Consider the following 18,104-nt stretch of genomic DNA (forward strand, 5'->3'; position numbering starts at 1 on the left):
CATTCCCCTTCCCACCTCCCCTCATTTTTTGAGGGGCTGAGGCCTGTATGAGGGTTATTTGCCATTTCTGGAGCAACCACCAGATGGCAACAGACAATGACTTGTTGTAGGAGAAAATTAGTTGTGAGTGTTGACCTCCATTATCTCTTTTTATATTGGGTTGTTTCATTAGAGTTTCTTTTTTTAAATAGGGCCAATTTTTGTTTTGTGTTTTTGGTTTATAATATATTTTTATTTTTTTGTCCTTTGTGTGTATATATATATTTCTTTGGTTGATTGGTTCTAATTATATATTGTGGGGGGGATTTTAACTTTTATATGATCCCTTCTTTTAGTTGGGATTCCCAGCAAGGGTTCCGGCTATTGGTTCTTTACCATGGCAGTGCCAGTACATAACCGTTTCCAGGCTCTAGTTAACCTAAATGATCAGGGTGAGTCTACTGGAGAAACTAGGAGTATTCCTCCTCTGCAAGATATAACCCTCACGAAGGGATATTTTAAGGCTTTACAAGCAATTCATCACTCAGAAATCTTAGATTACTCTGCGGTTAATCATTATTTTCCAGCAGGTATGGTAAGACAGGTGAATAAATTGGCGGCCTTTATTAAACCCTCCTCGCCTAACCAACAGACTCTGGCAAAGGTAAAACTTAACACCAGCAGGTGGATGGAGAATAATATGCATATTCTGAGGGAGCATTATAATGGGGTAATTGCCTTATGCATTCAGAATACCTCAACCTATAACCAGGAAGCTCTAGAGAAGGCGGTGATGAGGGCAAAGGCCAGATACAAACATGAATTTACATCTTCTTCAGTAACTACCTTAAAAGACATGCTGCAAAAACCCATTGACCCACCTGCCTCTACTAAACTGATAACCTCTCATCAGGCTAATTCCAGTTATGCAGCTGCAGTGACTAGCAAGTCACCGACTGGCAGGGCCTTAATGGGAGCCCCACAGGGACTCAGGAATACTCCAGGGGGATCGAGTGACAACTCGGTAAGGGGTAATATGGTTAAGGAACAGTCTTCCAGTATTCCTGTAGACAAACCGATTAACCATAGCCTGACTACCAACAGCAATACCACAGGGTTTGTTGGGGGTATACAGGGAAGGGAGGTACAGGTAGAGGTTCATGTGGGGCCTACTTCTCCCCGTAGAGTGGTTCCCTCTATGAGCTCACCTACTAACCAACTATCTCCCCTCTTATGGGAAACCTGTCTCACCCCTCGGGAATTAGGCCTTGCAAAGAGTGGACGGACTAGCTTCAGACTTACCCCAACAATCAAGACGAGCAAGGAGATATTTCATCCCCAAACTCAGCGACCAAGAGAGAATCTGGCCCAACCTAAAGTCCCAGCCTTGATAATCCCAGGTAGAGAGCACTCAAATGTACTTTTATCTTGTTCAGAATAGGGGGCGATATTTCCCCTTTGGATGAATTGCGTGCCCATAGTAAACTGCATGAAAATCTGTCCTAAATTGCTAATATATGCATATTATTATTGGATAGAAAACACTCTGAAGCTTCTAAAAACCGTTTGAATTATGTCTGCGAGTATAACAGAACTCACAGGGCAGGCAATCTCCCAAACTAGTTTTGGGATCCTGAAAGTTGGGGCAACTTTGACGTCATCGCCCCCTCCCTTCCCAACAAGTTATGGGTCTGGAAACACTTCCTATGTCTTCCACTAGATGTCCTCATTCAGTAGAGCATTTAATTGTGAAAATGCTGTGAACTTTGACCCAATGAGGCGAAAAACTTTGAGTGTCGCAAGGATTTCCATGTGCGTTAGGGCCCGCTTTGGGCACAGAGCTTCCTTTGTTCCAGCTAGCCCTAGATGAACTAGGATTGTCCGGTTGGAATGCCATTCGTTTTGTACGTTTATAACATCCTAAAGCTTGATTCTGCACTTAGTTTGACCGGTTTAGTCGACCTATAATATGTAATTTGGAAGTTTTGATGCGCAATTATTCTGGACCAGAAGTAATTTTTGGGGCATTTGAGCTGAAAGTGGTAGCATATGCTACTACATGGACACTAGAATTGAAACAAAACAATGTATTGGGTAAGTATGACTCCTTCCACTACATTCTGATCGAAGACCATCAAAGGTAAGGGAATATTTATGTTGTAATTTTGTATTTCTGTTGACTCCAACATAGCGGAGAAATATTGTTACGTCTGAGCACCGTCTCAGGTTATTGCATAGCCAACTAATTCTGTAACGTTAAAAACAAATCTGACACAGCGGTTGCATTAAGAACCAGTGTATCTTTCTAACTATATGTAGAACATGTATCTTTAGTCAAAGTTTATGATGAGTATTTGTTATCTGGCGTAGCGTTCTATAATTTCTCCAGACATTTTTGATAATTTTATGAACATGGCGTCAATGTAAACCGTGATTTATAGATATAAAATGCATGTTATCGAACAAAACAAATGTACTGTGTAACATGTCATATGACTGTCATCTGATGAAGATTTTCAAAAGGTTAGTCAATGATTTATTTTTTAATCCTGCTTTTATAATTTTATATTTTCTGGGACAAAATGGCTGCCTCTTGTCTTTGTTTCGGTGGTGGTCTAATATAAATATGTGCTGTGTTTTTGCCGTAAAACATTTAAAAAATCTGACATGCTGGGTAGATGAACAAGGTGTTTATCTTTCATTTGAGGAATTGGACTTGTTAATGTGTGGAGGTTAAATATTTCTAAGAATATTTTTGCATTCCCTGCGCCACCGTTTAAGCTGAACGGGGGGGTGGCGTTCCTTGAGAGGGACCCCTCGCTTTAACAGGTTTTAACAGCGGGGGGATTGGAGATGATTGTGAATAACAGGGATCGCCTAATACTACCATTGAATAATGTGGCTGTTTTGATGGATGACATGGTTTTATCCAATTCTACTACAGGTTCACAACAAGATAATCAGCAGGGTACGGTAGCAATGGAAAATGGAAAAGAAACGGAACCTGGGACAAAACTAATACTGGAACCTGTAAAAAGGGAAACACTTCTTTATCCCACATGTCATTCTAGAACTGAAAGGAAAATAAATTGGAGTATTGAGATTACAAAGCCCGTGGTTTTTATTGGGGATTCCAACCTTGCGTGCATTCCTAGCTTTACGGACACTAACACACAGATAGCTTTCCGGGAGCAACCTTTAGACATATTGCGGGAGTGATAGGCAAGTTGGAGAAACAGGAAAACACACAGAAGGTGGTTCTATCAGTGGGTCTTGTCAACGGCTTGAACCAGCAGTACTCAACTGCAGTCAAGCAGTTGCAACAGCTACTGAATAAAACTGAAGTTTTTCCTCATGCACAGGTTTATGTTCCCATCATACACTTTTTGGATGAGCTTTCATGGGAAAAGCAGAAGGTACTGAATCAATTGAACAAGTATATTCAGAAAAATTGTAGGGAACTACTGGATCTGAATCAACTTAGATTTCACACAATGCAGGATGATCCAATACATTGGAGACCAGATACAGCTGTAAACATTTTAAATTACTGGCTAGACCAGTCAAACTATTAAGAGGGGAAGAGTGTATTGGTATTACTCCCCAGCACTCTAATGTACTGAATTTATTGATTACTTTTAGACTTACAGTGACAGAACAGCAACTTCTGGAGAAGGGCCTTATGTTTATTCCGACACCCGCTAAGATCGATCGTATGGAACTCAGGAGGGATCTGCACACATCATAGAAAATTAAACTTACTTGATCATTTTAATTATAATACTGACAACCAAAGAGTACCATTTATTGGTCCATCACACTGGGAGCCTAAAAGCTACAGGGAGTGTCTAATACGATGCAGACTTTAATTCAAAAGGGACTCTACTTCCTTTAGTACATTTAGGTTCTATATGGCAGGAAAAGATAATCTTACAAAACAAGAACAGAATTCCTTAATTTCCTTAAGTAAGAATTCAAACATAATTATAAAACCAGCGGATAAAGGATCAAAGATTGTCATTTTGGATAAAACCCAGTATCTGATAGAGGCGAATAGGCAATTGAGTAATTCTAAACATAATAGACCACTGACTCACTCATTGCAGCAGGAGACCCAGAGACAAATGAGGGAGATTTATAGGGGAACTTCATGAGAATAATTACATTACAGACAAACAAATGTTTTATCTATTTGGACCAGATAACCCACGCCCCAGACAATTTTATTTGTTGCCTAAAATCCACAAACCTCCTGAGACTTGGACCATTCCCTCAGAGGTTCCATGTGGTAGGCCGATTGTATCGGATTGTGGTTCGGAATCTTATAGAATAGCAGAGTATTTGGATTATTTCATAAATCCCCTGTCACGGAAACATCAAAGTTTCATTAAGGATACATACGAATTTGTGACAAAATTGAAAGGAATTAGTGTGCCTAAAGAAACAGTTTTTTTCAATTGATATTGACTCCTTGTATACTAATATTGACACCACTTGGGTCTCAGAGCAATCAGAAATATTTTCCATAAATATCCAGACCCAGATAGACCAGATGGGGCTTTGCTACAACTATTGGAACTTAGTTTAACAAGAAATGACTGAGTTCAACTCGGATTGGTTCCTTCAAATCCATGGTACAGCTATGGGGAAGAAGTTTGCCCCGTCATATGCCAATATTTATATGGCAGAATGGGAACAATCTGCCCTCCCAAAATGCATAAACCTTCCATCCTTGTATTTACGGTATCTAGATGATATATTTGGGTTATGGACAAATTCTTCCTCAGATTTTATGGAATTTGTGAAGATTTTGAATACACATCATCCGTCGATTACGATTAAATACAACGTTCAGCCGGAACGAATAGAATTTTTGGACACCGAGGTATTTTTTGTCGAGGGTAGTGATAACCTGAAGCAATTAGCAACAAAGGTTTATTTTAAACCCACGGACACTCATTCCCTCTTACATAAATCCAGTTTTCACCCAAAACACACCTACAGAGGGTTGATAAAGTCGCAGCTTATAAGATTTCATAGGATTTGTACACAGGAAAAACATGTAAATGAGGCTATAGGGATTCTTTTTAAGGCTCTTAGACCCAGAGGATACTCAAAATGTTTCCTCCGCACTATAAGAGCGGAGGTGAACACTATGGTGGCAACTGAACCTATACATGGGAGGACTAACAATGATGGATGTATTATCCCATTTGTCACCACGTATTCACAGTCTTCTATGAAGTTTAATTCCATAGTGAAGGATCATTTTAAGCAGACAAGGGAGGATGGGGACACCCTCCAACAGTTCAGAGTAATATCAGCATATCAGCGAAATAAACATTTGAAAGACGTGCTGGTACACTCTGGATTCAAGGAGAAGCTGGTGCGGAGGGGACCACACTTTAGACAAGTTAAATATATTCAGAATAACTGGTCGGGTCTAGGGGCCCCAGTATGGGAGGGATTTCAATTGACGACCACCAACATTGTATATGGAATTGAGTGTCTGAAATGTGGGAAATTGTATATTGGAGAAACTAGGAATTCCTTGAAAGCCTGACTCAAACAACATCTATATCATATAACTTAAGAGTCAGTTAAAACCACATTATACACCCACTTTAGATGTCATCCAGTAGCCCAGTTAAGAATAGCAGGGTTGGAATCTAACCAAGGGTAGTCGCTAAAACATAGATCAAGGAGCAAAGTTGGATCAAAAAATTGGGTACTTGTAATCCCACAGGTCTTAATGAAAAGTATTAGAGACCCTAACCCTCCCAACCCTGATCTGAACATTAAACCTGAACCATCCTAATCCCAGTTTAACCTAACCTTAACCTGAGCAATCTCACTCCAAACCCTAGCCAATTATCACATTCCTAACCTTAACCACAATCTTTACCTTAAATCTATTTCAATTCCTAATCCCTAAACCCCAAACTTCGGCCCCAATACCGAACCTAATTTCAACCCCAGCCTCAAACTTAAGCCTAATTTGGACCCCAAGCCTAACCCCTTGGCTCACCCTAACTATAAACCTAAACCTAAAACCTAATTTTAATTTAGACTATAACCCTAACTCTAACCCTGACCTTAACCTCACCCTTAACCACAGCAATCCCCACCCTAGCTCTAACCTTAACCCCGATCCTAAATTTAACCTCAGCCCTGACAATAACCTCAGATCTAATCCTGACCCTAAACATAATCCTAACCTTAACCCCACTTTAAAACCTAATCCTGAACCTTGACCTAGATTCGGACTTGAATTCGAACCCAAGCCTTTAAAACTAAACCTAACCTCAAGCCTAACCTCTTGGACTCAAAACGTGGACATAAGGAATCCCTTCAGGCCTGATAGAGATTAACCAGCCTAACCCTAAACCGGATTCTTAAACTTGAACTCGGGCTCCATAAAGAGGTATCCTGAAGAGCCTGGGAATTAGGGAGCAGGTGTTGATGTATTGCCTGGGGGTTTATCCTCTTGGAGGAAAATGTTAATTTTATTTGCTTTCCTTCCGATATGAACCATAACCCCTTCTCTCGGGGAATATCTCCTAATTTCCCGTAGAACAATTATGTATCCTTAGGAGCAATAGAATTAGAGAACAGGTGCCCGTGTACTTGGTCCTCTTGAAGGGCAATTTTCTCCTAAACCTAACCCCACCACTAACCCTAATCCCACCCCTAATCCTAACCCTAGAACAACAGATTTGGAAATGGACCCCCCTCGGAACCACAATCTTCTTTCCCCCTCTCATTCCCCTTCCGAGCAGCAGACAATTCTCATCCCCCTAGTTACTACATTCTCACATAGGATCAGACCGTTACATCAGGCATTCAAACACAATTTTTCCATCACCCAACAGGCACACACACCCCTCCAGTATAGAATAATCTCAGCATTTAGGAGGAATAAGAGTCTCAAAGACATCCTCATCCAAGCTAAATACAGTACCAAGCCCACAACCACCCAAACCCTACATGGCCCACATCAGACCAAGAAAATTCATTTCAAACTCATACAGCAAGACCTCCACTCCAGTTTTAGACTCCATTTCACTCTACACTCCAAATGTCATATATATAATCACTTGCACATTTTGCAAAAAACAAGAGATTGGGGAAACCCAGTATACAATAGACTTAAACAACATCTATACAATATCAAACGGGCCCATTTACACAAAGAACTAGTGACTCATTTCCAGGATCACCCCATCACTTACCTCAATATATCAGGATTACAGTCGTGTTCTGGGTAGACCAGTGGGCGGCGAAAAGCAGTGGAACGTAGGTGGATAAGAGACCTACAAACAATTACACCTAGCGGTCTGAATGAGCATTTTTAACTGGTCGGATAGGATCAATTGAAGGGGATAGTACTTGTTTACAGGGTTCTCAGGGAGTTGAAAGAAGGATGCACCATAAAACACAATAAATAGAGTGTGTGGCTTTTAGAGACGCTATCGGAGTCGGTGCAGCCAACTGGTTTCTCCACGCATCGCGCAGACAGAAACATCTTCAAATCAAATCAAATTTTATTTGTCACATACACATGGTTAGCAGATGTTAATGCGAGTGTAGCGAAATGCTTGTGCTTCTAGTTCCGACAATGCAGTAATAACGAACAAGTAATCTAACTAACAATTCCAAAAAACTACTGTCTTATACACAGTGTAAGGGGATAAAGAATATGTACATAAGGATATATGAATGAGTGATGGTACAGAGCAGCATAGGCAAGATACAGTAGATGATATCAAGTACAGTATATACATATGAGATGAGTATGTAAACCAAGTGGCATAGTTAAAGTGGCTAGTGATACATGCATTACATAAGGATGCAGTCGATGATATAGAGTACAGTATCTACGTATGCATATGAGATGAATAATGTAGGGTAAGTAACATTATATAAGGTAGCATTGTTTAAAGTGGCTAGTGATATATTTACATCATTTCCCATCAATTCCCATTATTAAAGTGGCTGGAGTTGAGTCAGTGTCATTGACAGTGTGTTGGCAGTAGCCACTCAATGTTAGTGGTGGCTGTTTAACAGTCTGATGGCCTTGAGATAGAAGCTATTTTTCAGTCTCTCGGTCCCAGCTTTGATGCACCTGTACTGACCTCGCCTTCTGGATGACAGCGGGGTGAACAGGCAGTGGCTCGGGTGGTTGATGTCCTTGATGATCTTTATGGCCTTCCTGTAGCATCGGGTGGTGTAGGTGTCCTGGAGGGCAGATAGTTTGCCCCCGGTGAGAAGAGGGGCGGGGGCGTATGCTTCATGGTTAACGTGACGTGGTGTGATCATAACAACATACAGGTACTCAAGTCCTTCTGTTCACCTGATTTAGAATTCCTCACAATCATTATCTACCAAGGGAATTCTCTTCGATTCTAATCACAGCCGTATATATTCCCCCCCAAGCAGACTGTGACGTAGAAGTCAGTCACTGGCCGCGGGCAGCATTTGGTTCTTTAACGCACACACATATTCATCACTCCTCCCTGTGCCATTATACCATAAGTTAACAATGTGGGTCGACACACAATTTAACTTCTGTCTTGGTGCATGCATTTCACACTTGTCAATGTTCATATTTGAGAGATACAATAATTATTATACTTATCAATGTTGTGGATGAGCGCATTGTTTGTTTGTTCTGTTCCTCTCTCTCCATCTCTGTAGCTTCTGGGTATGCTGGAAAAGGACCCGAGCTAAGGGAATTGGGTTGGCTTTATAGTGCCTGTCCCAAATGGCTCATTAATGCATATGGGCATATTGAAAGATATTGTCAGTAATGATGTGATATTGTTTAAAACCGTGTTGCAATGTATATCCTTTAGTATGTTTAGTTCATGGAAAATGTAGGTTTGTATTGTTAATTGATTAATTAATTAGGGTTAATTGTTCTGAGGGGAGGGGCTAGCCCTACAAAAGGAGCCTCTCTCCAGTCTCTAAGGGGGATTTTTGGATTGAGCTGTGGATGGGGCAGCATTGTTGTTAAGCTGTCCCATAAGGTAGACGTTGATGGCAGTACTGTTATTTTCTGTTCCGGAATCACTTGTAAATAAACACCTTTGCACAGAAGAACTTTTGCGGTTCCGCCATCTTTTTATTTTTATAGAGGTTAGGTTATCCAGTTTAGCCATCTGGCCTACTCTACGTGACATATGGTGGCAGTGGTGGGATGGCGTACCGCAAATCAGTGAATTCCAACAAGAGAGGTAAAGGAATGCGTACAGGATTGCGTTCTCAGCAACAGCATCAACTGTCAGAAAAGGTACCTGAAGTTGAACCGGGGTGGAATACCATGGAATCATCTGGTGAAGAAGAGGTCAAGTATGAGAAACTAGGAGCCCGACCGCGGGGCCAAAGACAACCAGAACTGGGTGAGCTGCTGACTGAAGGAGCAGTTGGGGGACCAGAACCACACCCAACCATGGTAACCTTTTTTCAGCAACTTTTCACCTGCCTTGAGAGGAGGGACGAAGACCTCAAGCAGGAGTTACGTGGCCTACGCCAATCTATCCTCACAGCTCCCCACCAGGCGGAACTCGTCAGTGAGAGCCCAAGATTGGGTCTTCCAACACCAGGACGACAAAGGCTCGATGCAGCAGGGACTTCAACTCCACAGCAGGCACCCCAAGCAGTAATGAGGCCAGCACCAGGAGACCAGTCCAGCAGTGTTAACGTCCATCTTCCAGCATTCCTGAGGAAGGAGCCAAAGATGCCCTCATACCAGCAGGGGAGGACATTGAAAACTACCTGCTGAGGTTTGAGCGCATGGCTAAGACGTGGCAGTGGCCTGAAGTAGAGTGGGCCTGCAGGCTTGTCCCATTGCTCACGGGCAAGGCCTTAGAGGCTTACACAGCAATGGATGAGGGGCTGGCCAATGTCTACAAGGGCTTGAAGGAAGCGCTGCTGGTGAAGTTTGACATCTCACCGGAAACCTACCGTCAACGCTTCAGAGCTGCATCAACGCCATCGGGTGAGTCGCCGACAGAAACGTACCACCGCCTCAAGGGTCTCTACCGACGATGGGTTCGACCGGGGGAGAAGACACAGGACGAAATCGGGCAGGTCATCATCCTCGAGCAACTTCTACAAGTTCTACCACATGACATTCGAACCTGGGTCCGAGAGCACGAGCCCAAGGACGGGCTTATGGCGGCCATGCTTGCACTGCAGTATCTTAATGCACGTAAAGGGGGCCCACCACAACCTGCAGCACCCGCTCCAAGGAGTCTCAGAGACACAAGGGACATCAGAAACGCCAGAGATGGTGGAGGTAACTCTGGGGGTTATGTGTCTGGGAGGGAGGTAAGGGATCATGCAGTTCGCTCTGATGGGAGGGGTCTGACCTGTTTTTACTGCCGGCAGCAGGGGCACAAAGCTTCAATGTGTCCGCTACGTAAATCCAAGCTCTCAGGTTACTGTTATGTACCCAGAGAGGGGGATGGTGTTCAGAATAGACAGACTCGGGAAGGGTCATGCTTGGTACCTGTAAAAGTGAATGGTAAAAGTCTTACTGCAATGATTGACACCGGCAGTTCCCTGTCATTGATCAGAAAAGGTAATGTACCTGTTAATGACATTGATTATGGTCATCAGACACTGATCCAATGTGTCCATGGTGACCAGTCACAGCAGCCCACAGCTGAGCTCACAGTTGAGATTCAGGGTCAGAAATACCTCCTCAAAGTTGGGGTAATGGAGAAGCTACCTTTTGAGATGATTTTGGGGAGGGATGTGCCTGTACTCTCTGATCTGTTGGGAAGTGTGGGGGTCAGCTATATGAGCAGTCGGTTTGCCAGTCTGATGTTCAGATGGCATGTTCAGTTGTCACTCGTGCCCAGGCCAAAGCTGGTTTACAACCTCTGCCTGACTTGTGTGATAGTCTGTGCGAGGGGGGAACCAAAGGGCCCAGAAAGTCACGCCGCCAGCGGCGTCTTGAGAAGTATGTGGGAACCCCTGTACCTGTTGCTGATGTGTCTGGGTTAGAGGTGCAATGGGATGTTCCACAAAATTTTGCTACACTGCAGAAGTCTGACGCAACCTTGAAATGTTTGTTTGACAAGGCCTTAGCTGGGGACAGTCAATCTTTATGTGGGGGATTTACACAGTAGACAACCACATACTCTACCTTGGGTCAGAGGCAGATAGCAGGAAGTTGGTGGTGCCATCTACCTGTAGACCACTTGTTCTCAACCTTGCACATACAGTTCCATGGGCAGGCCATCTAGGGCAACATAAGACCTATCTTAGGCTAGGCTCCCGTTTCTTTTGGCCCTCCATGTATACTGATGTACAAAAATACTGCAAATCATGCCCCACGTGCCAGAAAACCAGTGCTGTCCGTAGGTCTGAACGGGCTCCTCTATGTTCACTGCCAGTTATCTCTACCCCATTCAAGAGAATTGCAATGGACATTGTTGGACCCTTGGAGAAGAGTAGTGCAGGTTACAAGTATATATTGGTGATCTGTGACTATGCCACCCGGTTCCCAGAAGCCTTCCCACTCCGTTCCATAACCACTCCAAAGATAATCAGTGCTCTTGTTCAGCTCTTCTCTCGTGTAGGAATCCCAGATGAAATCCTGACGGACCAAGGGACAAACTTCACCTCGCGACTGATGGTTCAACTCCACCGACAGCTGGGCATTAAAGGCTTGAGGACTACTCCCTACCATCCCCAAACGGATGGGCTCGTAGAGAGATTCAATCAAACGCTCAAGAACATGCTGAGGAAGTTTGTGGCTGACACTGGTAAAGACTGGGATAAGTGGTTACCCTTTCTGCTTTTTGCTTACAGGGAGGTGCCTCAGGCATCGACAGGTTTCTCGCCATTCGAACTCCTCTATGGATGGCCAGTGCAAGGACCACTGGACCTGCTGAAGAGGTGCTGGGAAGGTTCCCCAGTAGCTACCTCAGGACAGGGGATTGTCCAGTATGTCCTCCAGATGCGAGACAGGTTGGAACGGTACCGAGAGGAAGCTAGAGCAAACCTTCAGCAAGCCCAGAAGGCCCAGAAGAGAGGCTATGACCAGCACGCTCGCCACAGAGAGTTTGAGCCAGGACAGAAAGTCCTGCTCCTCCTTCCCTCGTCTACCAGCAAGCTCCTTGCGCAATGGCAAGGACCGTACCTAATCGGGAGGAAGATGGGCCCAGTGACCTACGAGGTGCTGCACCCGGACAAGGGTAAGAAGAAGCAAACCTACCATGTGAACCTTCTCAAGGCCTGGGAGGAGAAAGAGGAACTCTCCAAAGGAAAGTCCTTTCTGGTCCGCAGAGTAGAAGAGGATGAGTCGGATGGAGTCACAGAGGCATGGAAAGAACGAGCAGAAGTCATACTGGCTCACCTGGAAGAAGACAAGCAAGATGAGCTGAAGCAGCTGTTTGGCAAGTATCCGGCCCTCTTCAGTCAGAGACCAGGAAGAACCAAAGTCCTGGAACACGTCATTCGTTTGAAACCTGGCCAGAACCCTGTCCGCCAGCATCCTTACCGTGTGCCTGAGAGGCTGGTGGTAGCCCTCAAGGAAGAGGTCCACACCATGATAGAGATGGATGTTGTCGAGCCATCTTCAAGTGAATGGAGCAGCCCTATTGTCATTGTCCCAAAGAAGGATGGCTCTTTGCGCGTCTGCATGGACTTCCGTAAGGTGAATGCCATCTCCCAGTTTGATGCCTATCCCATGCCCCGCATTGACGACTTACTGGAGAGAATAGGTAGAGCTCATTACATCACCACATTGGATCTCTGCAAAGGGTACTGGCAGGTGCCCCTGGATGAACAATCCAAGGCCTACACTGCATTCCGGACGCCAATGGGCCTGTTCCAGTTCAAGGTCATGCCGTTTGGCCTTCATGGGGCCCCTGCGACTTTCCAGAGGCTGATGGACAAGGTCCTCCAGGACTGTGACGATTACTGTGCTGCTTACTTGGACGACGTGGTGATCTACAGCCACTCCTGGGAGGAGCACATACAGCATCCTGGGGAAGATCCATGAAGCAGGCCTCACGCTTAACCTCCTGAAATGTGAGTGGGCGAAACAGGAGACAAAGTACATGGGTTACCAGCTGGGTAAGGGTGAAGTTCGGCCTCAGGTGGAGAAAGTGGAGTCCATCAGGAATAGCCCTCAACCCAGAACCAAGACACAGGTGAAGTCCTTCCTAGGTCTGGCAGGGTGGTACCGGAGATTCATTCCACAGTTTTCGACCATCGCTGTCCCTCTGACCAACCTCACTTCGAAGGGGGCCAGCAACCCTGTGAAGTGGACTGAGGAGTGTGAGGAAGCCTTCATGACACTGAAAAAACGACTGTGCTCATTCCCTGTTCTCCAGACCCCTGATTTTAAGAAGAGATTTCTTGTGCAGGTGGACGCTTCGGCTGTAGGAATTGGAGCTGTACTGGCCCAAGGGGAGCCAAGAGAGGGGCTTCCTGTGCTGTACCTAAGTCGGAAGCTGTTGCCCAGGGAAACCAGGTATTCTACAATCGAAAAGGAGTGCCTGGCTATAAAGTGGGCCCTAGATAGCCTCCGTTATTACCTTCTTGGGAGGGAATTTGACCTGAACACGGACCACAGAGCACTGACCTGGATCCAGACCATGAAGGACCGGAATTCTCGTGTGACCAGGTGGTATCTGGAGCTCCAGCCCTTCAGGTTCTGTGTCCGTCACAAGGCAGGAAAAGAGAACGTTACTGCGGACTACCTATCAAGGCTCCCGAACATGGTCGCTTCAGGAGAGGAGGAAGGTAATGTGACGTAGAAGTCCGTCACTGGCCGCGGGCAGCATTTGGTTCTTTAACGCACGCACATATTCATCACTCCTCCCTGTGCCATTATACCATAAGTTAACAATGTGGGTCGACACACAATTTAACTTCTGTCTTGGTTCATGCATTTCACACTTGTCAATGTTCATATTTGAGAGATACAATAATTATTATACTTATCAATGTTGTGGATGAGCGCATTGTTTGTTTGTTCTGTTCCTCTCTCTCCATCTCTGTAGCTTCTGGGTATGCTGGAAAAGGACCCGAGCTAAGGGAATTGGGTTGGCTTTATAGTGCCTGTCCCAAATGGCTCATTAATGCATATGGGCATATTGAAAGATATTGTCAGTAATGATGTAATGTTGTAAATGTTATGTTGTGATATTGTTTAAAACCGTGTTGCAATGTATATCCTTTAGTATGTTTAGTTCATGGAAAATGTAGGTTTGTATTGTTAATTGATTAATTAATTAGGGTTAATTGTTCTGAGGGGAGGGGCTAGCCCTACAAAAGGAGCCTCTCTCCAGTCTCTAAGGGGGATTTTTGGATTGAGCTGTGGATGGGGCAGCATTGTTGTTAAGCTGTCCCATAAGGTAGACGTTGATGGCAGTACTGTTATTTTCTGTTCCGGAATCACTTGTAAATAAACACCTTTGCACAGAAGAACTTTTGCGGTTCCGCCATCTTTTTATTTTTATAGAGGTTAGGTTATCCAGTTTAGCCATCTGGCCTACTCTACGTGACACAGACACATCGATGGCTCTGAACGAACTTTATTTGACTCTTTGCAAACTGGAATCCATTTATCCGGAGGCTGCATTCATTGTAGCTGGGGATTTTAACAAGGCTAATCTGAAAACAAGACTCCCTACATTTTATCAGCATATCGATTGCGCAACCAGGGCTGGAAAAACCTTGGATCACTGCTATTCTAACTTCCGCGACGCATATAAGGCCCTGCCCCGCCCTCCTTTCGGAAAAGCTGACCACGACTCCATTTTGTTGATCCCTGCCTACAGACAGAAACTAAAACAAGAAGCTCCCGCGCTGAGGTCTGTTCAACGCTGGTCCGACCAATCTGATTCCACACTCCAAGACTGCTTCCATCACTTGGACTGGGATATGTTTCGTATTGCGTCAGACAACAACATTGACGAATACGCCGATTCGGTGAGCGAGTTCATTAGAACGTTCGTTGAAGATGTCGTTCCCATAGCAACGATTAAAACATTTCCAAACCAAAAACCGTGGCTTGATGGCAGCATTCGCGTGAAACTGAAAGCCCGAACCACTGCTTTTAATCAGGGCAAGGTGACCGGAAACATGACCGAATACAAACAGTGTAACTATTCCCTCCGCAAGGCAATCAAACAAGCTAAGCGTCAGTATAGAGAAAGTAGAATCTCAATTCAACGGCTCAGACACAAGAGGTATGTGGCAGGGTCTACAGTCAATCACGGATTACAAAAAGAAAACCAGCCCCATCACGGACCAGGATGTCTTACTCCCAGGCAGACTAAATAACTTTTTTGCCCGCTTTGAGGACAATACAGTGCCACTGACACGGCCCGCAACTAAAACATGCAGACTCTCCTTCACTGCAGCAGATGTGAGGAAAACATTTAAACGTGTCAACCCTCGCAAGGCTGCAGGCCCAGACGGCATCCCCAGCCGCGCCCTCAGAGCATGCGCAGACCAGCTGGCTGGTGTGTTTACGGACATATTCAATCAATCCCTATCCCAGTCTGTTGTTCCCACATGCTTCAAGAGGGCCACCATTGTTCCTGTTCCCAAGAAAGCTAAGGTAACTGAGCTAAACGACTACCGCCCCGTAGCACTCACTTCCGTCATCATGAAATGCTTTGAGAGACTAGTCAAGGACCATATCACCTCCACCCTACCTGACACCCTAGACCCACTCCAATTTGCTTACCGCCCAAATAGGTCCACAGACGATGCAATCTCAACCACACTGCCCTAACCCATCTGGACAAGAGGAATACCTATGTGAGAATGCTGTTCATCGACTACAGCTCGGCATTTAACACCATAGTGCCCTCCAAGCTCGTCATCAAGCTCGAGACCCTGGGTCTCGACCCCGCCCTGTGCAACTGGGTACTGGACTTCCTGACGGGCCGCCCCCAGGTGGTGAGGGTAGGCAACAACATTTCCACCCCGCTGATCCTCAACACTGGGGCCCCACAAGGGTGCGTTCTGAGCCCTCTCCTGTACTCCCTGTTCACCCATGACTGCGTGGCCACGCACGCCTCCAACTCAATCATCAAGTTTGCGGACGACACAACAGTGGTAGGCTTGATTACCAACAACGACGAGACGGCCTACAGAGAGGTGTTGAGGGCCCTCGGAGTGTGGTGTCAGGAAAATAACCTGACACTCAACGTCAACAAAACTAAGGAGATGATTGTGGACTTCAGGAAACAGCAGAGGGAACACCCCCTATCCACAGGAACAGTAGTGGAGAGGGTAGTAAGTTTTAAGTTCCTCGGTGTACACATCACAGACAAACTGAATTGGTCCACCCACACAGACAGCATCGTGAAGAAGGCGCAGCAGCGCCTCAACCTCAGGAGGCTGAAGAAATTCGGCTTGTCACCAAAAGCACTCACAAACTTCTACAGATGCACAATCGAGAGCATCCTGTCGGGCTGTATCACCGCCTGGTACGGCAACTGCTCCGCCCACAACCGTAAGGCTCTCCAGAGGGTAGTGAGGTCAGCACAACGCATCACCGGGGCAAACTACCTGCCCTCCAGGACACCTACACCAGCCGATGTCACAGGAAGACCATAAAGGACAACAACCACCCGAGCCACTGCCTGTTCACCCCGCTATCATCCAGAAGGCGAGTTCAGTACAGGTGCAACAAAGCTGGGACCGAGAGACTGAAAACAGCTTCTATCTCAAGGCCATCAGACTGTTAAACAGCCACCACTAACATTGAGTGGCTGCTGTCAACACACTGACTCAACTCCAGCCACTTTAATAATGGGAATTGATGGGAAATGTAAAATATATCACTAGCCACTTTAAACAATGCTACCTAATATAATGTTTACATACCCTACATGATTCATCTCATATGTATATGTATATACTGTACTCTATATCATCTACTGCATCTTTATGTAATACATGTATCACTAGCCACTTTAACTATGCCACTTTGTTTACATACTCATCTCATATGTATATACTGCACTCAATACCATCTACTGTATCTTGCCTATGCCGCTCTGTACCATCACTCATTCATATATCTTTATGTACATATTCTTTATCCCCTTACACTTGTGTCTATAAGGTAGTAGTTTTGGAATTGTTAGCTAGATTACTTGTTGGTTATTACTGCATTGTCGGAACTAGAAGCACAAGCATTTCGCTACACTCGCATTAACATCTGCTACCATGTGTATGTGACAAATAAAATTTGATTTGATTATATTTAACAGATGCATGCTTATTTATAATAGTTTTATTCCTTTCGTTATTGTATTTGAATTTGTTTTAACAACTCAGCAGTTGATCTTATAGCACTTTTATAGATATATGGGCTTTTAACTGTGTTGGTTTATGTACTAATGAAGCATCTATCCCTTGACCCCTAGTTAAAATATACATCTTAGTCCCTTCATGGTCCTAGATAACCTCAGACTATCATTTTTAGAAGCAATATGAACCTACTTACGTTAAGGTTTTTAGGAGTCAGTCTAGTGTATTTTAACAGTAGAATTTATTCAGATTGTAGGGGTACACAACAATAGGCCTGCGCACCACAAGACAAATCAGTCTCTTTTTAAACCTACTCAAATTCAGAACCTAACCCTAAACTATACCTTACCCTAACCTTACCCATTCTAAAAACTATACCTAACCCCAACCCTACGGACAGACAACTTTTTAACCCAACTAATGGGTTAATCTACAAGTCTTACCTATAATTCACCTGGAACCCCTTGGACACCCACAACACACCCCAAAAGCAAAGTGACTACTTTTCCTATGCAATTCCCCATAGGAATCAATGATGGAGGCCTCACCATCACTTAACAGACTAATAGACTCCGCATCCCAAAAAAACGAATCGATCTCATTGGACGAGCCACGGCCATACCTCTCACATGAACACCGCATGCACACCCCACTTTGAGCCGTTTTTAAATCCTTGCAATTTCTTCCCAAATCCAGGTACTCCTACATCATGGAACCCACCCTCCAGAGAATCCCTTTTTGGCATTTCTTCGACGGACCTTCATAGATCTTCCAGATCATCGAGCCTCAACATCGACGACACATATACCCACACACGTCCCATTTTTTCA

The sequence above is a fragment of the Oncorhynchus tshawytscha genome, linkage group LG13 (genome assembly GCF_018296145.1).
Source record: "Oncorhynchus tshawytscha isolate Ot180627B linkage group LG13, Otsh_v2.0, whole genome shotgun sequence".
Lineage (NCBI taxonomy): Eukaryota > Metazoa > Chordata > Actinopteri > Salmoniformes > Salmonidae > Oncorhynchus > Oncorhynchus tshawytscha.